The 20,693-nt window shown below is 47.0% G+C and overlaps 1 long non-coding RNA gene across 1 annotated transcript; it reads right to left on the reverse strand.

Moving 5' to 3' along the window:
* Nucleotides 1-1,428: 1,428 nt before the first annotated feature.
* LOC117439358 (uncharacterized) lies at nt 1,429-14,959 on the reverse strand. Its single transcript, XR_011642519.1, has 3 exons — nt 14,906-14,959; nt 2,067-2,167; nt 1,429-1,587 (listed from the first exon to the last, which is right to left on the reverse strand). It is a non-coding gene; the product is annotated as an uncharacterized lncRNA (long non-coding RNA).
* Between the last annotated feature and the right edge of the window lie 5,734 nt (nt 14,960-20,693).

Below are 20,693 nucleotides of genomic sequence, written 5' to 3' on the forward strand. Positions count from 1 at the left end.
CTTAACCCAGTAAGACCTGAGGCCGATTCTAAAACCGTTTCCTGACAAAATTATGTTGCTATATTTCAGTGTTGCTCAAACTTTTTCATGTCAAGGACGCCCAAAACAATAATGGCTATCTGCACGTTATAAAACTTGATATGGTGAACCAGATCAAGTTGATGGATGAGGAGTCTGGCGACTAACGAGACTTAAGTATCTGAGAGGAGAAAGCCGGGGTGTCCCCACAGGGTCCCACCCAGAGGATTCCATAGGCTGACATTACTGTACTCTGACCTGTGTTTAGCCTCACTTCCTGCTTCATGTCTAGCGACATCCTTTCACTTGCCCACCTAAACATCTACTAAAGTATCAGATAACTTACTGTGTCCATGTTGTTAGTCAATGCTTTCAGTTGTTTCCCTTTCTGCCCAGTTGTGCTTTCAAACATCTTCAGCAGGTTTGCAGAGTACAGGTCCAGAGTTGGGTGTAACGCGTTACTTTGTAACGCGTTACTGTAATAATATTACTTTGTCGGTAACGGAGTAGTGTAACGCGCTACTTTTATAATCCAGTAATCACACTACAGTTACTAACATTGCCCCGACACGCGTTACTTCGTTACTTTCTAAAATCAGTCATAATCAAACCTCAACAAACACCTGCAAAGAACACATGCTAGGTGAAGCTAACGCACATAGCTGTTGTTTATTTATATCACACACACGTAGTTCTTCTTCTCTGTTTTCCGGTTGTTGCTTGTTTCTCACGCATGCGCAATTCGTACGTGCTCGGCTGAAGTCTGGCTCCAGTGCAACACATGGCCAACACGCAGGAGAACACGCTGACGCAACAGCGTGAGCAGAGATAGACTGCGCAAAATATACAGATAGCAGGAGACAGAGGACAGCCACGGTCAGATAGCAGGAGACAGAGGACAGCCACGGTCAGATAGCAGGAGACAGAGGACAGCCATGGTCAGATAGGAAAACATTCAGGAGCTATCTGGATCAGTCTTATGCGTCAATGGAAACTGAACTAAAGAGAACATTTGAAACTTTAGCAGTCTGCGTGATCTGCCTGTAGGGAGGGGCGGGCCGGCCCTGCGAGTAAAGTAACGAGTAAAGTAACGAGTAAAGTAACGAATTACTTTATGTAGATAGTAACGAAGTAGTGTAATATATTACTTTTTTTTAAAGTAATATGTAATATGTAATATATTACTTTTTTTTTAGTAACGACCCCATCTCTGTACAGGTCCAGCTGTGATAGGAACTTAGACTGCAGAGGAATTGTGGTGATCCGTTTGAACTCAGCATTAATCTGAAAGCACACATATGGCTTTATGAGACAATTTTCATTAATATGGCACAGCGTTTACACAATAAGTCACATACACGGTCACTAGTTCATACTAACCTCAGTCACATCAAAGAGAGCTGGCCATCTCATTGTGAAGTCGCTGATCATGGGATCACAACCAATGGCTTCGTGTCTTCTATTTGTCCCATGAATTGTATGTTTCTCTCTGTAATGTTTTAAAAGTTGGGACCTGCAAGATACTGCTACAGCACAAACCTTACACTGCCACATTCACAGCAACAGTCACTGAAAAAGAAGAGAATGTTGCAATTAGTGATCATCAATAAATCCAATGGATGTTGTTGCCGTCTGGCAGAAACCTTGCATCTCCACATTTAATCTTTGATTATTTTAATACATGAATGCCCCATTTTATACTTCATCAAGGCAGTGTCACAAGTAGGGAAACTCACAGCTTGATGCATCAGGTCGTGAGATTGGCGGTTACAGCAACAAACAAAATGTGAATATATTTTGAAAATCTTCACCTATAATAAAATGCAAAATAGGGTTGCCAGATTGAGTAGTTAGGTGCGTATGTCGATTATATGAATATTTAACCAATGAAAGTATTAACAATAACTTGTGACTGAACAACTACGTTAATTTAATGTTGTGGACATGCAAGGTTTTCTGCCCAACAGCGATGATATTAAGCAGATCATTTGATAGCAGATAACTTGATAGTTAAGGTCGAGGGGAAGTGAATGAAGTCATATACTCACCACAAGAAAATGAGCCTCCAGTACAATGAGCCTAGTCGACAGCGTGCCGGAGCGTGACTTGGACACAGGGCGAGACTCAACCCGCTACACGGTCCGTTTGTCTGCAACACATCAATATACAACAGGTTACAAACATACAACTGTACCTCTGTAGTTTTATCAAAGTGTTAAAGTATTCATACAAACATTTCTACAACATTGCCTGCATAAGCAGTCATTTTTTAAGGTTAACAGGATAGTATTTACCAGTGGAGCAATATCCCAATAGCCCAAATTAAATAAAAACTTTACTTTTCAGGATTCCAATTCAAAAATAACAATAGCAGATCTACAAGCTCAAAACGCATTGCAGTGCGACGCATTTCAAGCTTGTAGATCTGCTATTTTTGCTACTTTTGTGTGAAATTAAACATTTAATTGTTTGTGTTTGTTTAACAAACACCGTTGTTAAAAGTTACATATGTAACCAAATGGACAAAATAGAAGTTACTAAATACATAAAAACACTACTGACTACACCAGTTGGAATTGAACCAACAACCATTTAAGGCTTTAACTTCAAAAAGGAGGTTTGTTTTACAGAGCTTTAAAACTGGGTTGGGGAGCTGAGTGAAGACACCATGATTTGCAGAAGTTGACATTTTATTCACTTTAAATTAAAACAGCAAGTAACAATTTATGCCACATTAATACTAGTTCATATTAATTATGGTCTCCCTCAAGTTACCATTTCCATGTTTTACTCAATAAACAAAGACATTAATACACAGCACACAAAGCACCCAGCACTACAAAGACGGTTTACTGAAATCTCAAGATATGGCATATAAAAGGAGGGAGGACCAACATTTTAATAAATCATTGCTAAATTCCAGTTTTATTTTGAAATCTGAGGCTGGATTGAAGCAACACTTTGGCTAAACAATGTGTTTCTACTACGAGTATAATGTGGACCAAATGTGCCTTATTTTCACCCTCTGAGACTGCACTGCAAGTGCACAACTATTAATAGTCTAGCTAGCGCGAAAAACACACACACACACACGACGCTCATCTGTCACAAGCGTCATGGCACTACTTGTTCCTGGTTTTGGGAAATGTCTCCATTACAACTAGGGATCGACCGATATGGCTTTTTCTAGGCCGATACCGATACCGATTATTGGTAATCAAGCAGACCGATAACCGATATTTGGAACCGATATACATTTGCAGTAAAATCAGAAAATCTTGATGTCAAAATGTAGAATAACACAAACTCCAACACAACTCAACACAACTTATTTGACATGCATTTAAGCATATATTATGTTTAATGAACTTTTAAACATCTTACAACTGGTTTCCTCTCTGTGCCCTTTTCTTTAGTGCAGCCATCTGCAATGAGTTAGAGAGAGACAAGAAGTGGGGCTGCAGGCTGCAGCCTTAACTAACAATTAATTTATTATATCAAAACAATGCCTGTCTATCTAGCATGACATCCCAATAAATTGTATTATATCTGTCTATCTAGCATAAAATCCCAATAAGCTGCTAGCAACTGCAAAACACTAGTGCAAGCTAATGTTTTGCAAAATATTAAAAACGAGGCTATCTGTGAGGAATTGCAGTATCTCCTTCTCCTTTTTTCTGTTTGTTTGTCTATCTGTTTGTCTGTCTTCCTGGCTGGGCGTGGTTGACCTACTTTCCGTTTTCCGCCAACTCACCTCCGCTCCTGTTTCTCATCATCACTGATTACCACTACTCACCTGCTGCTGCTTAAAACTCCGGTTCGATCATCAGACTTCGCCAGTTCTTCGTATACTCACACAGTGTGAGAAAAAGTTTTTAGAGAGTACTTGTCCATGGACAAGTGAGTTTGGCAATTTACTTGTCCGAATACATTTTTCACTTGTCCAGAATGGACAAAAATTGGGGCCACTGGAATCTTCTTCTTCGTCATCGTATTTTACATTTTCCCACGGTTTTTATGATACCGCTAACGTAAGTGAGCGGTAAGATTTTACTGCATCACACAAAGGGTTGGGTATCGTTTGGATTTTAACGATTCCGGTTCTGCTTTTCGATTCCGGTTATTTTCGGTTCTCAGTTCCAGTTCTTTGAGAGGGTAAAAATAAGTCCCATGACAAACTGGGAGAAAAATATATTTATGAAAACATTAAGTCCTAATCTGTATTCCTATTTACAAATCACTTCATACTGTTGAATTTCTTATTGTTATTGAATACAATTATATAAAAATAATCTTTGCATTGTTTAGTTAGTTCTAAGTGGTGCAGTTTGAGAATGTACAATTGGCCCAGTGTCCTCTGATGTTACACTGCAACCTGCCTGTGAGACAGAGTCCAACCACACATGTCCAACACATAGGACATACATAACCTAATAATAATAATACATTATATGTATAGCCTATAGGCCTAGCGCTTTTCTACAACTCAAAGACGCTTGCACGCATTTATTTACTTTTACAAACACAGGAGCTAAAACGCTTAATAACCTTCATTACGTGTTAGAGAAAGAACATAAGAAAGTTTGACAAAGATGCGGCTGTTAAACGGGCAGCGGATCTGCTGTGTGGAGAGAGAGAGACGCTGAGCTGCACTGTGCAGCGATCAGCTGATACGGAGCATAGAGAGAGCTGCAGTCCGCGGGGCTTGGCCTCGCTTCCTGGCCTCACAACTCTTATTAATCCCGGTACCGGACAATTGTTATTTGTTCCTACTCGGAACCGAGTTTTGCTTCCCAACCCGGCCACTGTGCTACACTTCCCGCTCCGCTCCGCCCGCCCCGTTAACTGTACAGAAAGCGGCGAGATGCATTTCCTTAGGAATCGACAAGCAGAACCGAAACTACATTTCTAAACGAACAATGGCGGACACGTACAATTTGCGAATGAGTTCTGCCTTTTGTAAACTGAATTTATCAATAATTTGTCAATAAATCAGGGCGAAAAACGTCACTTGTCCGGCGGACAAGTCAATTCAAAGATCTACTTGTCCGATATTGTAAATAACACGTCCCGGACGGTGGGACGTGTACTTTTTCGCACACTGCTCACAGAGGTAAACTCCAGTTCCGGCTGACTAGTATTGCTAGTCTTTTTGTTTACTCTTCCAGTTGGAATTTTTCATATACTAATCCCGTTCTGTTTTGTGCCTGTTCCAGATACTCCATATTCCATTCCGTCCTGCCTGCCACGTCCAGCCCAACCTCCGTCTCATCCCTGCTCCACGTTCTTCCCACTCTGTTGAGAGTTTACTTTGTCTCCTGCCTGTTTTTTGAGGAACGTAAATAAATCCAGTTTTTTTGACACTACACCTAAGTCTCCGTCCCAAATGTTCTTGTATAGCGGGTTCAAGTTTTGAGTCTCTTTACGAGGAGCGTAACAGAAGAACTGGCCAAGAATGAACCCCGCAGGATCCGGAGCGGATTCTACCCCAATCCTTCATGCCCTGTCTAGTCAGGGCTCCCTCCTGGGTGAACACGAAAAGCTCATCCGAGCGTTGGTGGAGAGTAACCGGTCCATGGCTCATCATGTCTCAGAGTTGGCGTGCCAGATCTCCGCTCTCACTACCTCGACGGTAGCATTTCAGGCTACTCCCAGTCCAGCCCCTTTGCTCCCTCCTCGCCAGGATTTTCCTATCACCGATCCTGAGCCATTTCACGGAGATGTGGAGAAATGCAGAGGTTTTTTGTTCCAATGTAACAAGGTTTTTCGCCAGCGTCCTGTTGCATTTGCTGCTGAAGCAACGAGGATTAATTTTGTTTTGGGGTTGCTCCGCGGGAGAGCTTTAACCTGGGCAGAGGCTTTAAACTCTTCGGTGGATTTTGACACTCTACGTTTTGAGGGCTTCTCTGATCGGTTCTCAGCTGTTTTTGATCATCCCAACTCCTCTGGCTCTGCCGAGAATAAGCTGCTTAGCCTGCAACAAGGAAGCCGGACAGTGGCTGATTACTCCATCGAGTTTCACACACTCGCTGCAGAGGCTCGATGGGACGAGGCGGCTCTCAAGGCGGTGTTTTTAAAAGGATTAAGGGACCAGCTTCGGGACGAATTGGCAGCACGAGACGTTCCAGCGGATCTCTCAGAGCTGATCTCCTTAGTGTCCCGTTTGGACGGTCGTCTGCGGGAGCGCCGAGCTGAGCGAACACGGAGGGATTCACCAGTGTCACTCAGTAAGCCCAGTTTTTCCTCCTACTCTGCTCACTCGGTGTCTAGACCTCCCTCTTTTCCCCCGTCGTCCAGTGTGCGCACCTCTTCTCAGGAGGAGCCCATGCAACTGGGTCGTGCTAGACTTTCTCTGGAGGAGCGTCAGCACCGGATAGGTGCAGGCCAATGCCTGTATTGTGGAAAGACTGGGCATAGCATTCCCAACTGCCCAGTACGGCCAAACTGGGAGGCTCGTCAGTAAGATTGGGGGTCCCGACGAGTCCACAGCAATCATCTCTAACCCCATCCTTGACTCGTTTTCTTATTTCCGCCAAGCTCTGTGTTAGTTCTATGACATTGCCTCTCCAGGCTCTCATTGATTATGGTGCGGAGGATAGCTTTTTGGACCAGGAGCTAGCTGAACAGCTGGGACTCTGCTTGGAGCCGCTAGAGGAACCGTTAACTGCCTATGCTCTAAATGGACAAATCATCTCCTCAATCACAGCACAGTCACCCCTTGTGACTTTAATCACCTCCGGAAACCACCGTGAACTTATCCAGTTTAAGGTAATATCCTCTCCTTCTACACCTCTGGTTTTGGGTTACCCGTGGCTACGTACTCACAACCCACACATTGATTGGGCAAAGGGAAGGATTATTGAATGGGATCAGCACTGTCTCGCTAACTGCCTGTGTTCTGCCCTACCTTCAACTTCTGTTTCCCCAAATCCTGTTGTCTGCCCTGATGCATCTGTAGATTTGACTGGTGTTCCTACTACTTACCACGACCTGCGTTGGGTCTTCAGCAAAGAGAGGGCTCTCTCTCTTCCTCCCCACCGACCCTACGACTGCCCTATTGATCTGCTCTCTGGAGCTCCTCCACCCTCCAGCCGCCTCTACAATCTGTCCCGTCCTGAGAGGGAGGCTATGGAGCTTTATATCACGGACTCTGTGGCTGCTGGTATTATTCGTCCCTCCTCTTCTCCTGTGGGTGCCGGGTTCTTCTTTGTAGGCAAGAAGGATAAGTCGCTACGACCTTGCATAGACTTTCGGGGGTTAAACAATATCACGGTCAAGAACAAGTACCCATTACCCCTTCTCACCTCAGCTTTTGAACCTCTCCAAGAGGCAACCCTGTTCACCAAGCTTGACCTTCGAAATGCCTATCATCTGATCCGCATCCGCCAGGGGGATGAATGGAAGACAGCGTTTAACACTCCATTGGGCCATTTTGAATATCTGGTCATGCCTTTTGGTCTCACTAACGCCCCAGCAGTTTTCCAGACTATGATCAATGATGTCTTGCGTGACTTCCTTAACCGCTTTGTCTTTGTCTACTTAGACGACATCCTGATTTTCTCCAGGAATCAGGAGGAACACGAGAACCATGTCCGCACGGTCCTACAGAGACTGCTGGAGAACAAGCTCTATGTTAAGGCGGAGAAGTGTGAGTTCCACCAGAACCGGATCAGCTTCCTGGGCTACATCATCAGTCAGGGCAAGGTGGAGGCAGACCCTGGAAAGATCAAGGCAGTGGTGGAGTGGCCAGTCCCAACTACAAGGAGGGTGTTACGGTAGAGCGAAGGAAGCAGGTAGGACCCAAATGCAGATTAAAGTCAAAATAATTCCTTTATTTCAAGGCTATGCTGACAAATACAGAACAGAACACTCACCGAGGACAAGCCAATACACAAGACAACCCGACAAAGAGAGACAGAAAATACACAACTTAAATACACCCAGAACTAATCACATAAACACGTGACAGGTGAGGAGGGAGGAGAAAACACATAGGTACCAGGTGAACACAATTGGGTAATCAGAGAGGGAAACCGACAGAAAGCAAACAGGCAGGAAACGGGGGTGAACACTTTACAAAATAAAATAGGAAACCCAAAGATAGAAAAGGACACGAAAAATACTAACACAGACAAATCCTAACAGTACCCCCCCCTCAAGGGACGGATCCCAGACGTCCCAAAACAAAAAACAAAAATCCAAAAACTCAAGCAGGGTGGGTGGAGGGGGTCCGGAGGAGGGACGCATCACTAAGCCACCAGGGTGGGAGGAGGGGGTCAGGAGGACGGGACTGAACTGACCGCCCAGGGGCAAGGCAGAGGACCAGGAAGGGGTCTCGGGCGGACGGCCCGGGGGCAAGGCAGAGGACCAGGAAGGGGTCTCGGGCGGACGGCCCGGGGGCAAGGCAGAGGACCAGGAAGGGGTCTCGGGCGGACGGCCCGGGGGTAAGGCGGAGTCCAAAAAGGGGGACTCGGGCGGACGGCCCGGGGGCAAGACAGAGTCCAAGGTGGGGACCATGGAGGGGCGAAGGCAGCGGCAGGAAGAATCAGGGGGCCGGGCCCGAGGGCGAGGACCGCTGCACTCAGGGGGCCGGGCTCGAGGGCGAAGACCAGACAGCTCCGCAGGCCAGGCAGCAAGGCGCTGACGGGACAGTGCCGGAGGCCGGGCAGGACCCGGTGTCGGAGCTGGTGGGACAGGCCTCGGCAGGATCCCCCACGGAAGAGGACCAGGACACGGGATTGGCAGGACCTCCGGCAGGAGAGCAGTCGGCGGGGCTTCCAACAGCACAGGACAAAGGGTTGGCAGGACCCCCGGCAGGAGAGCAGACGGCGGGACCCCCAACGGGACAGGACAAAGGGTTGGCAGGACCCCCGGCAGGAGAGTAGTCGGCGGGACCTCCAACGAGACAGGACAAGGAGCTGGCAGGACCCCCGGCAGGAGAGTAAACGGCGGGACCCCCAACGGGACAGGACAAAGGGTTGGCAGGACCCCCGGCAGGAGAGTAGTCGGCGGGACCTCCAACGAGACAGGACAAGGAGCTGGCAGGACCCCCGGCAGGAGAGTAGACGGTGGGACCCCCAACGGGACAGGACAAAGGGTTGGCAGGACCCCCGACAGGAGAGTAGTCGGCGGGGCCTCCAACGGCACAGGACTAAGAGTTGGCAGGACCCCCGGCAGGAGAGTAGGCGGCGGGACCTCCAACGGGACAGGACACAGGGTTGGCAGGACCCCCGGCAGGAGAGCAGTCGGCGGGACCTCCAACGGCACAGGACATGGGGTTGGCAGGACCCCCGGCAGAAGAGTAGTCTGCGGGACCTCCAACAGCACTTCAGTAGGGACTTTAGATGGGACTAGAGAAGGGACTACAGAGGGGTCTAGAGAAGGGACCAGAGGAGGAACTAGAGAACGAAACTCGAGAGGAGACTCGAGAGGGGAACTAGAGAGGGGACTTGAGGAGGGACTAGAGGAGGGACTAGAGGAGGGAACTGGAGAGGGGACTCCAGAGGGGACTAGAGGAGAGACTAGAGGAGGGACTAGAGAAGGGAACTTGAGAGGGGACTCGAGAGGCGAACTAGAGAGGGGACTCGAGGAGGGACTAGAGGAGGGACCAGTGGAGGGACTAAAGGAGGGAACTGGAGAGGGGACTCCAGAGGGGACTAGAGGAGGGACTAGAGGAGGGACTAGAGAAGGGAACTTGAGAGGGGACTCGAGAGGCGAACTAGAGAGGGGACTCGAGGAGGGACTAAAGGAGGGACCAGAGGAGGGACTAAAGGAGGGAACTCGAGAGGGAACTTGAGGGGGAACTGGAGATGGGACTGTGGCAGCTGGGGCCACATCTGGGTCTGGCACCAAGGCTGCTGGGACCGGGACTGGGGCCGGAATTGAAGCCAGAATCCTGGCTGAAAGGTCCGGTTCTGGAGCCGGAAACATGGCTGTAAAGTCCGGTTCCGGAGCAGGGACCGTGGCTGCTGGGACCGGCACTGGAGCCGGAACCATGGCTGCAGGGCAGGGAACCGGAACACGGATCCATGGCTGTGTGGGGTGGTACTGAAGCACGGTACCATGGCTATGTGGGATGGTACTGGGGCACGGAACCATGGCTGCTGGGGCCAGAACTGGGTCCGTAACCATGGCTGCTGGGGGCTGAACTGGTTCTGGAACCCTGGCTCTTTGGGCTCGTGCTGCCAACCTGGCCTTGCGACCCCTTCCTTTAGGAGCCGTTTGGAGGCTCCGTGGACCTCCAAAGGCCAGACGAGTACCAGCGAATGGCTCCTGGACAGTAGCAAACACTGGGTGAGAAGCAGGGGCTGACGCCAGACGGACCACACCAATGCGTGTGGTATCAAAACAGGAGTTGGGAGACCTGGGTCTGTCAGGATCGGGAAAACAAATTGTGAGGTAATCCAAAAGCCTGGCAGGTAAGAATTTCACCAAACTTTGATTCCTCAGTGTAAGGTGGACTGCTTCTGCCAGAGCAGCATCTCGCTGCTGAACCCTGACCGCTCCTATCCATTGATCAGAGCAGGTAGCCAAAGAAAACGTAAAATCCAATAATTCCTGCTCAAAAGGATCTGCTGGGCCCATATTTAAGGTCGGGTTGTAATGTTACGGTAGAGCGAAGGAAGCAGGTAGGACCCAAATGCAGATTAAAGTCAAAATAATTCCTTTATTTCAAGGCTATGCTGACAAATACAGAACAGAACACTCACCGAGGCCAAGCCAATACACAAGACAACCCGACAAAGAGAGACAGAAAACACACAACTTAAATACACCCAGGACTAATCACATAAACACGAGACAGGTGAGGAGGGAGGAGAAAACACATAGGTACCAGGTGAACACAATTGGGTAATCAGAGAGGGAAACCGACAGAAAGCAAACAGGCAGGAAACGGGGGTGAACACTTTACAAAATAAAATAGGAAACCCAAAGATAGAAAAGGACACGAAAAATACTAACACAGACAAATCCTAACAGTACCCCCCCCTCAAGGGACGGATCCCAGACGTCCCAAAACAAAAAACAAAAATCCAAAAACTCAAGCAGGGTGGGTGGAGGGGGTCCGGAGGAGGGACGCATCACTAAGCCACCAGGGTGGGAGGAGGGGGTCAGGAGGACGGGACTGAACTGACCGGCCAGGGGCAAGGCAGAGGACCAGGAAGGGGTCTCAGGCGGACGGCCCGGGGGCAAGACAGAGGACCAGGAAGGGGTCTCGGGCGGACGGCCCGGGGGTAAGGCGGAGTCCAAAAAGGGGGACTCGGGCGGACGGCCCGGGGGCAAGACAGAGTCCAAGGCTTTTACCGTCGCTTCATCCGGAACTTCAGTAAAGTAGCTGCACCTCTCTCCAGACTCACCTCCGTCAACATCACGTTCTGTTGGACTCCAGAGGCTAACAGAGCTTTCATTAAACTCAAGTCCTTGTTCACCTCAGCTCCCATCCTTATTCAGCCAGACACAGAGAAGCAGTTTGTTGTGGAGGTGGACGCGTCTGATACTGGAGTAGGAGCAGTTTTGTCTCAGATGGCTGGTCCTGATAACATCCTCCATCCCTGTGCTTTTTTTTCACGTCGCCTCTCTCCTGCGGAGCGCAATTATGATGTTGGTAACAGGGAGCTTCTGGCTGTTAAGTTGGCAATAGAGGAGTGGAGACACTGGCTCGAAGGCAGCAAGCAGCCTTTCCTGGTCTGGACGAACCACAAGAATCTCTCCTACATCCAGTCGGCGAAGCGACTGAATTCCCGACAGGCCAGATGGGCTCTGTTCTTCTGTCGCTTCGACTTTTGCCTCACCTTCCGCCCTGGCTCCAGGAATGTAAAGCCCGATGCTCTGTCTAGGCTATACTCTCCTGACTCTCCTGATCCTCCAGATGCTTCAATCCTTCCCAAGAGTTGTGTAGTAGGCGCCCTCTCTTGGGAGATTAATAACACCATCCTGGAGGCATTGAGAGAGCAACCAGATCCAGGCAATGGTCCTCCGAACCGTCGGTTTGTTCCTGATGCTGCCCGCTCCAAGGTTCTACAGTGGGTCCACAATTCCCGGTTCTCAATCCATCCCGGAGTAAACCGCACTCTTTCTTTCCTGAAGAGACATTTCTGGTGGCTAACGATCAACAGGGACACTCTGGAGTACGTTTCTGCCTGTCCCACATGTGCTAGGAGTAAGTCCTCCCACCAGTCTCCTGCAGGGTTGCTCCAGCCCCTTCCTATCCCTAGTCGTCCCTGGTCACACATCGCACTGGATTTTGTTACCGGCCTGCCCCCCTCCCAGGGCAACACCACAATCCTCACTGTAGTAGACCGATTTTCCAAGTCAGCTCACTCCCGTCAGCCCTGGAGACCTCCCAACTCCTCACAGAACATGTTTTCCGGTTACATGGTATCCCTGCCGACATTGTCTCAGACCGCGGTCCCCAGTTCACCTCTCGAGTTTGGAGGGAGTTTTGTCAATCCCTGGGAGCCTCAGTCAGCCTGACTTCTGGATATCACCCCCAATCAAACGGCCAAACAGAACGAACTAATCAGGACCTGGAGTCAGCTCTCCGCTGCATCACCGACCGAAACCCCTCTACTTGGAGCTCTCATCTCTCCTGGGTTGAGTACTCCCACAACGCTCTTACCTGCTCCGCTACTGGTCTCTCCCCCTTTGAGGCTTCATTGGGGTACCAGCCGCCCCTGTTCCCCGAAGAGGAGCGAGACTTGGCAGTTCCCTCAGTCCAGCAGCATGTGCGTCGCTGTCAGAAAATCTGGAGAGATACACGATCTGCCCTTCTCCAGACTTCGGCACGGAACCAGCGATCAGCCAACCGTCACAGAAAGGCAGCTCCTCTGTCACAATCGAGCTGAGGACCAAAGTGCAGAACACGGGAAACCAGGGATAGTCGGTAATCTGCTTTATTGATGGCAATAGGCTGGTAGGAGACAAAACGGCAGATAGTAGGCAAAGGGCTGGTCGGGGACAGGCGAGGGTTCCAGGAGAAAGCAGGACGGGAGTCGCAGGTACAGCACGGGTCAGGGAGCAGGCGAGGCAGGCTGGTCAGGGACAGACAGGGTCGAAACCGGGAGAGCAATCTGAAGGGTAATGCGGGAAAGACTGGCATGCTGCAAAGTACGATCTGGCACTGAGGTGAAAGTGAAGTGGGCCTAAATACTAATGGAGCTGATGGGTGCAACAGAGTGAGAGAGAGACAGGGTGTGACTACCAGGTGACTAAGGAAAGTTAATGCAGAAAATAGGTGAGTGAGAAAGCAAACTGTGACATCCTCTATACGTCCCAGGCCAGTCAGTCTGGTTGTCCTCCCGCAACATTCCTCTCATCTCTGAGTCCAAGAAGCTTTCCCCACGCTTCATTGGTCCTTTTCTCATCCTAAGGATCATTAACCCTTCCGCAGTCCGGTTGAAGCTTCCCAGAGCTCTGAGAATTCACCCCACTTTCCACGTGTCTCAGATTAAGCCGGTTCACACCAGTGAATTGAGCCCTCCGGCCTTACCCCCTCCTCCCGCCCGTATCATCGACAATCACCCTGCTTATACGGTGCACCGTCTTTTGGACGTCAGACGTCGGGGCAGGGGTTTCCAGTATCTGGTGGACTGGGAGGGTTATGGCCTCGAGGAGCGATGCTGTGTTCCTCGTTCCCGTATCCTGGACCCAATCATGGTGAGGGCCTTTCACAGGGCTAATCCAACCAAGCCTGGTGGTCGCCAGGTGGCTCCCATTGAGGGGGGGGTACTGTGAGGAATTGCAGTATCTCCTTCTCCTTTTTTCTGTTTGTTTGTCTATCTGTTTGTCTGTCTTCCTGGCTGGGCGTGGTTGACCTACTTTCCGTTTTCCGCCAACTCACCCCCGCTCCTGTTTCTCATCATCACTGATTACCACTACTCACCTGCTGCTGCTTAAAACTCCGGTTCGATCATCAGACTTCGCCAGTTCTTCGTATACTCACAGTGGTAAACTCCAGTTCCGGCTGACTAGTATTGCTAGTCTTTTTGTTTACTCTTCCAGTTGGAATTTTTCATATACTAATCCTGTTCTGTTTTGTGCCTGTTCCAGATACTCCATATTCCATTCCGTCCTGCCTGCCACGTCCAGCCCAACCTCCGTCTCATCCCTGCTCCACGTTCTTCCCACTCTGTTAAGAGTTTACTTTGTCTCCTGCCTGTTTTTTGAGGAACGTAAATAAATCCAGTGTTTTTGACACTACACCTAAGTCTCCGTCCCAAGTGTTCTTGCATAGCGGGTTCAAGTTTTGAGTCTCTTTACGAGGAGCGTAACACTATCACAGTAGACCTAACGTTAGTATAGTAGCCTCACTTCTAATATTTTGCTAAACATTTGCTAGATACATGTTGGCTCGCTAATGAGCTTCACATATCAACCTGAAAAACTGCGAGGCTCCCCCCCTCCGCACCACAGTTAACACACAGTAACAGCCGGTTACTCCGCTGCACGCACACGCAACTCTGACTGACTTCCCGCGTCCCTGTGTAACTGGGAAACTGATAGAATTGGATCATAAGATCGTGGTGTTTTTGCAACTTCAGCATAGGGGATTGGGATGTTTATTGAACTTCTGCTTTCAACTGATTTACCTTTACTTTACACACCTGGCAACATGTTGGGAAGCAACACCGTTGTGTGATGGACAGAATCAAGGTTTTTACTTATAATATGACCAGGCTAGCAGCGCTAGCTAGTGCTAACCAGCGCTAGCTAGTGCTAGCTAGTGCTAACCAGCGCTAGCACTAGCTTAGCTAAGCAAACAGCAACGCTGTTAACATTCCCTAACAAGTTCGTCTTTTGAACGATGACAAACACATTAGGCCTATACTGATATGAAAATTAAACATTATAACGTTTTGATGGACGGATTGAGGATTTATATTCTTACCGTGTGTCTGAGAGAATGCTTCCATCAACAAGTTCACTGGTAGAAGAGGGAGAGGAGAACTTCCGTCCGCGCTTTATAGCGCCCCCTCTGATCTTCCGGTGCAATTGAAACGCTTCAGGGCAATGTGATTGAATCACTTTCAGAGGATGATGTTAAGCTTAATGTTATCTCAACACAATATAATCACGTTTTTTGGTCAAACATGAATTGTTTATGTTGAGCACATATAATCAGTTAAATTATATCCAAGAGGCCAACTTCTCAGTTTTTTCAGTGTGGACCTGCTAAAAGAGCTATGAGGAGAGCTGAAAAAATAAAATCTAGAGTTACAAGTCTGGTACGCCATCTAAAATATGTCAGCCAAGGATCAACGAACAGCATGTATGTGGTTCAAGAAGCAGAGCTCACGACAAAGGAAGATAAGAAAGACAGAAGAAGCTCCACTTATCCAAACTTCAAAGCTCCATCCAAGCTTGACTGATGCGCCTCCTCCCTACATGACAGAAGAACACCTTTTCTTTCAACCCTCAATACAAGCCCCAACCTTTGGTGCTTTAGGAGGAGTATTGGAGTTGAACGGTCTCCCTACAGCTACACGTGTCAAAGACTTGGAGTATGAGGTAAGACTCCTATCTGGTGAGCTCAACAGAAGATTGGACGAACTCGGCAGAAGAATGGAAGAGGAGCTCAACAGAAAAATGGAAGAACTCAGCAAAAGAATGGAAGCACAACTCAAGAGAAGAGAAGGCGAAGGTTCTCCAGACACAACAACAGTAACTGAAGCTGGAAGATTCAACTGCTCAAAACTCATGCTACCGGTGATAGTGGCTTGAGAAGGAGGATTGAAATACCAATCATGGACTCACAGAGACATGGAAGTATTAGTGGCAAAGCTACCTCCACTCATCAAAGGAGGTCAGAAGTGGGTGAATGATCTGGAGAGATACACAGCCCAAGACCACCTGTGCTTGGGGGACATGATGGCCCTGCTTGGACGGATTGAAGGACGACTTGAGGCAAAAGCAATAGATTCTGAGGCCAATTGCACGCACGACTCGGATGACACTTCATTCAACTACATCAGGTCGAATTATTGGGCTGCTATTCGTCACATCTACCCGACAACATGCAGTTTAGATGCCCTCAACAGCCTGAGGAAAGGCACAGAGGAAGAAATGCATGCCTTCTTGAAGAGATGTGAAGGAGTGTGGGAGGACTACACTGGAGAACGACATGATCTTTCTCCACCTGTTGAAATGTGGTGGAAGAAAGCTGTTGTTAAAACCCTTCCCCCATCAGTGCAGGCAAGCCTGGATAACGTGGTGGGATTAGACACTAAACCCATTGAAGAATGGGGACTACATCTCATTCACCACGATATGAAATACCAAGCAACCCAGAGGGAAAATGACGAAGAAATGAAAACATTACAACTAAAACTTCTGAAGATACAGGTAGCTGAGAAAGACACCGAAGCTTGTAAGAACATGACAAGGGGAAAGGAGGAGACGTTTTCAGAGATGGCCATAGAACCAGAGAAGGCAGGGCAGACACCTCTAACAGTTCAAGCTCAGAGAGTGCCAGAGAGTCAGATCCAGAACCAACAACCAGGAGGTTTCCGAGGAAGCAGAAGCAGAGGACAACTTCTCCGGTTTGAGGGATGCTACATATGCGATCAGCTGGGCCATTGGGCTAGAGATTGTCCACAACAACAAATGAAATACCCACCACATGCACCAAACAACGGCCCTCCATGCATTTACCCCGGGGGAGGTTTCCATGACTACGACAGAAGCAGGGGGTCTCAGGGATGTCAAAGACGAAGAGCATTGCCAAACATGACCCAAATGCCACTGACACCCTGGTATCAACCACAACAATGAGGAAGCTCAGAGGGCCAGACCACCAGGTGATGCATCTTCAGCACAAGGGTATTTTGAAATCCAGCTACATTGAGCCAAATCTGTCACCACAGGAGGGAGAGGTTTAATGTTTAATGTAAAACAAAATCGAGAGTAGCATTTGCATTTACACATAAAGCATTCACAGAATATAACATTTAGCAGACTATTTTTGTAATTATGAGAAGGAAAGAGATTACGAGTGATGTTGTTCCCCTACACAGAAAACTATTGTATCCACACAGCTAGTGAGGTCAAGACGACAGGTTTCCACCAAAAAATATGAAGACAGAAACCTAGTACTCGCCCAAGACGGAGGATCCTTACCAAGTCCTCCTGTTTACACCGACTGCAGTTCAAGGGGCGGCGATACACCTGACTTGAGGCTGTTGAGACCTAAAAACAGAAACTCGATTCTGCTGTGGTGAAGTCTGGCTACAAATGGAGGTGTCCGATAGGGTCGCTTGTCTCAAACCAGTGAAGAAGTCAACAAGAACCCAGCAGAACTAGAGAGTGACTGTTAGCGGGAGAACAGTGACGGAGCAACAGAGACTGGCCCAACATTTTCCAGCCTGTACATAGATAGACCCCGTCAGAAGACCGGGGCTGTGTTTAAAGGGGAACATCATTTATTGTTAGGGGAAGTGTAGTTTTTTAGTCAAACAATTATGTGATTTATAGAGTCAGATTACATTTTTTCTCATAAACACAATTTTATAATCAGTCTGAAGTATCTGTTTTAAGGCAATGAGCTGCAGATTAAATGACATAACACTGATTGAGAGCTTGGATGAAGAAGTTGTAGGGTTTTTACAACAGTTTCAAGAATTTTTATTTATTTATTCTTGAGTGACTTTACTGATTTATAATGTAGTGCGTAAGGCAATACCTCATTTTGAGTGAGGGGCACCAGCCCTTCATGCATGTCACCCTCTGTGAGAATAGTTCGTATTTTCCCTCTAGTTTAGAGAAATATTATTTTATCATATCTTTTTTCAGCAGTATCAAACAGTCCTCTAATCCTAGAATTATTGAGACGCATTAGCGACACCAGGGGTATTGTTTTTCGCAGCAACAATGATGCATAATACCAGGACAAAAGCCATTGTTGCAACAAGTAAACAATTTTTTTGTGCTAATTGCAGATGTTAGTAAAGATGCATTTATACCATCAGAAAGTCATACAACATACAATATTTTTTGTACACCTTATGGGTACACGGAGAAGTTATATTTATTTTGTGCAACGTTATGGGTTTTACATGTCCTGTTCAGAATAGGGTAATCATTGCAATAATAATTGAGCATGTTATGCTCAAAGGAGGGAGTGTCATGATTATACAGATATGTTGATTTCAGTGACGTTGTAGTTAATAAATAATAACATGTAGTTAATAATAGGTCTCATAACGACAAAAGGTATGCCAAAGCTTGGGCCTTCTCCAAGGAGGGAGTGGTCCAGTTTTGGATATTAGACGAATAGAAGGGATGAATATGTCAGAACTCTTGAGTAATATTATCCAAGTTTTGTCTACACAGGCTGGAAAGCTACAGAGATACCAGACGAGACACCAGAAGAGACTCCTGTTCGGCCAGGTGATTGGGTGAGGGTGAAAGTTCACAAAAGACAGTGAGCTGATCCGGGTGGACGGAACAGTGAGAAGTTGTAATGAACTTCACACGCGCTCCGGTTTAAAGGTAAAGAAAAAGGAGCAAATTGACACCACCTCACACATTGTCACCCTTCACTGGCAACTTCCAGAACATTATTGGGAGTTAGGACTGATTTGGCAGAGCTGGAACAAAACAATAAATAGAAATAAGATAAAGATAGAAACAGCTCAAAAGACAAATTGTCTATAGATTTTTATAGATTGTACACTAAAGTGAAAACCTATTTTTTGTTTTACATCTGAAAAATAGTCCAATTTTTGTATACGTTATTATAGTACTCATTATTTAAATTCTGTAACTGACACAACCAGGGAGAAAATAGAGATGATGTCAAGAACAAAGCCAAAGCAATTGTGGGGTCCCCTAGGGATAAGAGTCAGAATAGCATTGTTGATTGTGCTTATTACACGTGGAACCTTTCTGGTTGGATGGGGAGTACAATATCAAGTAAGACATGGATCCATTAGTTCACTCATAGATAATGCTCACATCACTAACAAAACTCCAGCTGTGTTTCAGAGACTTTCACTTATCCCCAGAGCCAAAAGATCAGCTGAGCAACAAGAGGAGGAGTTAGAAATACTCGGTCCCAAAGGTGAGGCGGTTACAATCAAGATGATTCACCCCCCATATATTCAGTTCTTGTATCAAATGATGAGATGGGTTTAAGTGATTGGGATATGTAAGTGATGGGGATTTACAGATTAGGGGAATCTCCAAATACACTGGATCCATGTTTTAGTCTGTACCAGAAACACTCCCTGTTAAGTTTATGGACAACCGACCGGTGACCTGAGCACAATTATTGAAAATGATTACAGTATAAACAGGCTACTAACCCACAAGTACAGCTTTGTATGTACAAACTCTATGAACAAAATTCCCCAGCAGATTTTGGCGACATTGCAGATATGTCCAGTCACAAAAGTTACTTATGTTCTAAATAACAGTGAGATTTAAAATGATGGAGAAAATATGGGGACATTCTTTTATAGTGTGTGAAATATGGGGTGCTTGAAACATCTAGGTATTTCAGTTTATGGAAGAAGATGGTTTCCTGAAAGAGTTATTTGGAGTAAACATGTTACAGTGGGTGAAAACAATGTTTAGGGATATGGCACAACCATTAGTAGACATTAATTGGTTTTAGATGGCATTTAACATCTAAGACAGATAGTAAGATTAGGAAAATGGAGTGGAAAGGATTGGATTTATTTTTACCTCAGTGTGTTAGAATTAACTATAGGTAATGCGGCCCGAGATCTCTCTCTCTCTGCCTGTCAGAAAACGCTACGACCCCATCTTCAGACAAATGACCTCACCACAGGAGACTCCTCCTCCATCGAACAGACAGAGAACCCGAGCTGAACCAACAACGACCTGAGGCATCCAGAACCATCTCCACCTGAGGCATCCAGAACCAAACCAGTATGCTGACAAAGAGGCAAACTCTCATCGGTCCCTCAGACAGAACACGAAGTTCCAAACTGAGCCACGAGATTTGGCATAAGAGCAGAGTGTGGGACATGAGAGCGGAATACGCCATCCATAAAACAGCAAAGAGACTGTAAAGGAGGAGATGAAATGCAAAGCAGTTGGGCCACTGAAAAGTGTGACAGCAGAAGGATTCAAGAACGGATGGACTGAGGAGAAGACGGGACGGAGGAGAGGACAGAACCAGAGGAGTTGGCATGGGCCAGCAGAACGTGAGGGGGTCGTGGCTTGACAACCATAGGGGGAGAGAAGGAACACGGGAGTGAGTGAGTTTACACATAAACACACTTATTAGGAAATAATCCTAAAAACACACTGAGGGTAGAACATATTATTAAATCTTTTCATCATATAAACAAATGAACGGACAAGTTAATTGAGCCGAATGCGTGTGAACGGAATACTTTTTTGAAAACAAATTCGGTACGCAAACGTACCCGTTTCGTCCCCGTGTAAATGGGGCCTAACCCTTAAAGTGTTACATTTAACACTATTCCCGAGTGTATTCGGTCCTACTATTTAAACTGACTCTTGCCCTAGTGTTAACATTAGCTCTAAATAGAGTAATAAAGTAACACTCGTTTACACTGTTTTGTGTTGTTTATACTTAACACTAAAGGTTAAATAACTCTGTGGAGTATAAATATCATTCTCAGTAGTGTTGATCATTTACTCTTCTTTGCTAACAAATCAACTCTGATTGAGTTAAATTCCTATGC

The sequence above is a fragment of the Pseudochaenichthys georgianus genome, chromosome 23 (assembly GCF_902827115.2).
Source record: "Pseudochaenichthys georgianus chromosome 23, fPseGeo1.2, whole genome shotgun sequence".
NCBI classification, from domain to species: Eukaryota; Metazoa; Chordata; class Actinopteri; order Perciformes; family Channichthyidae; genus Pseudochaenichthys; species Pseudochaenichthys georgianus.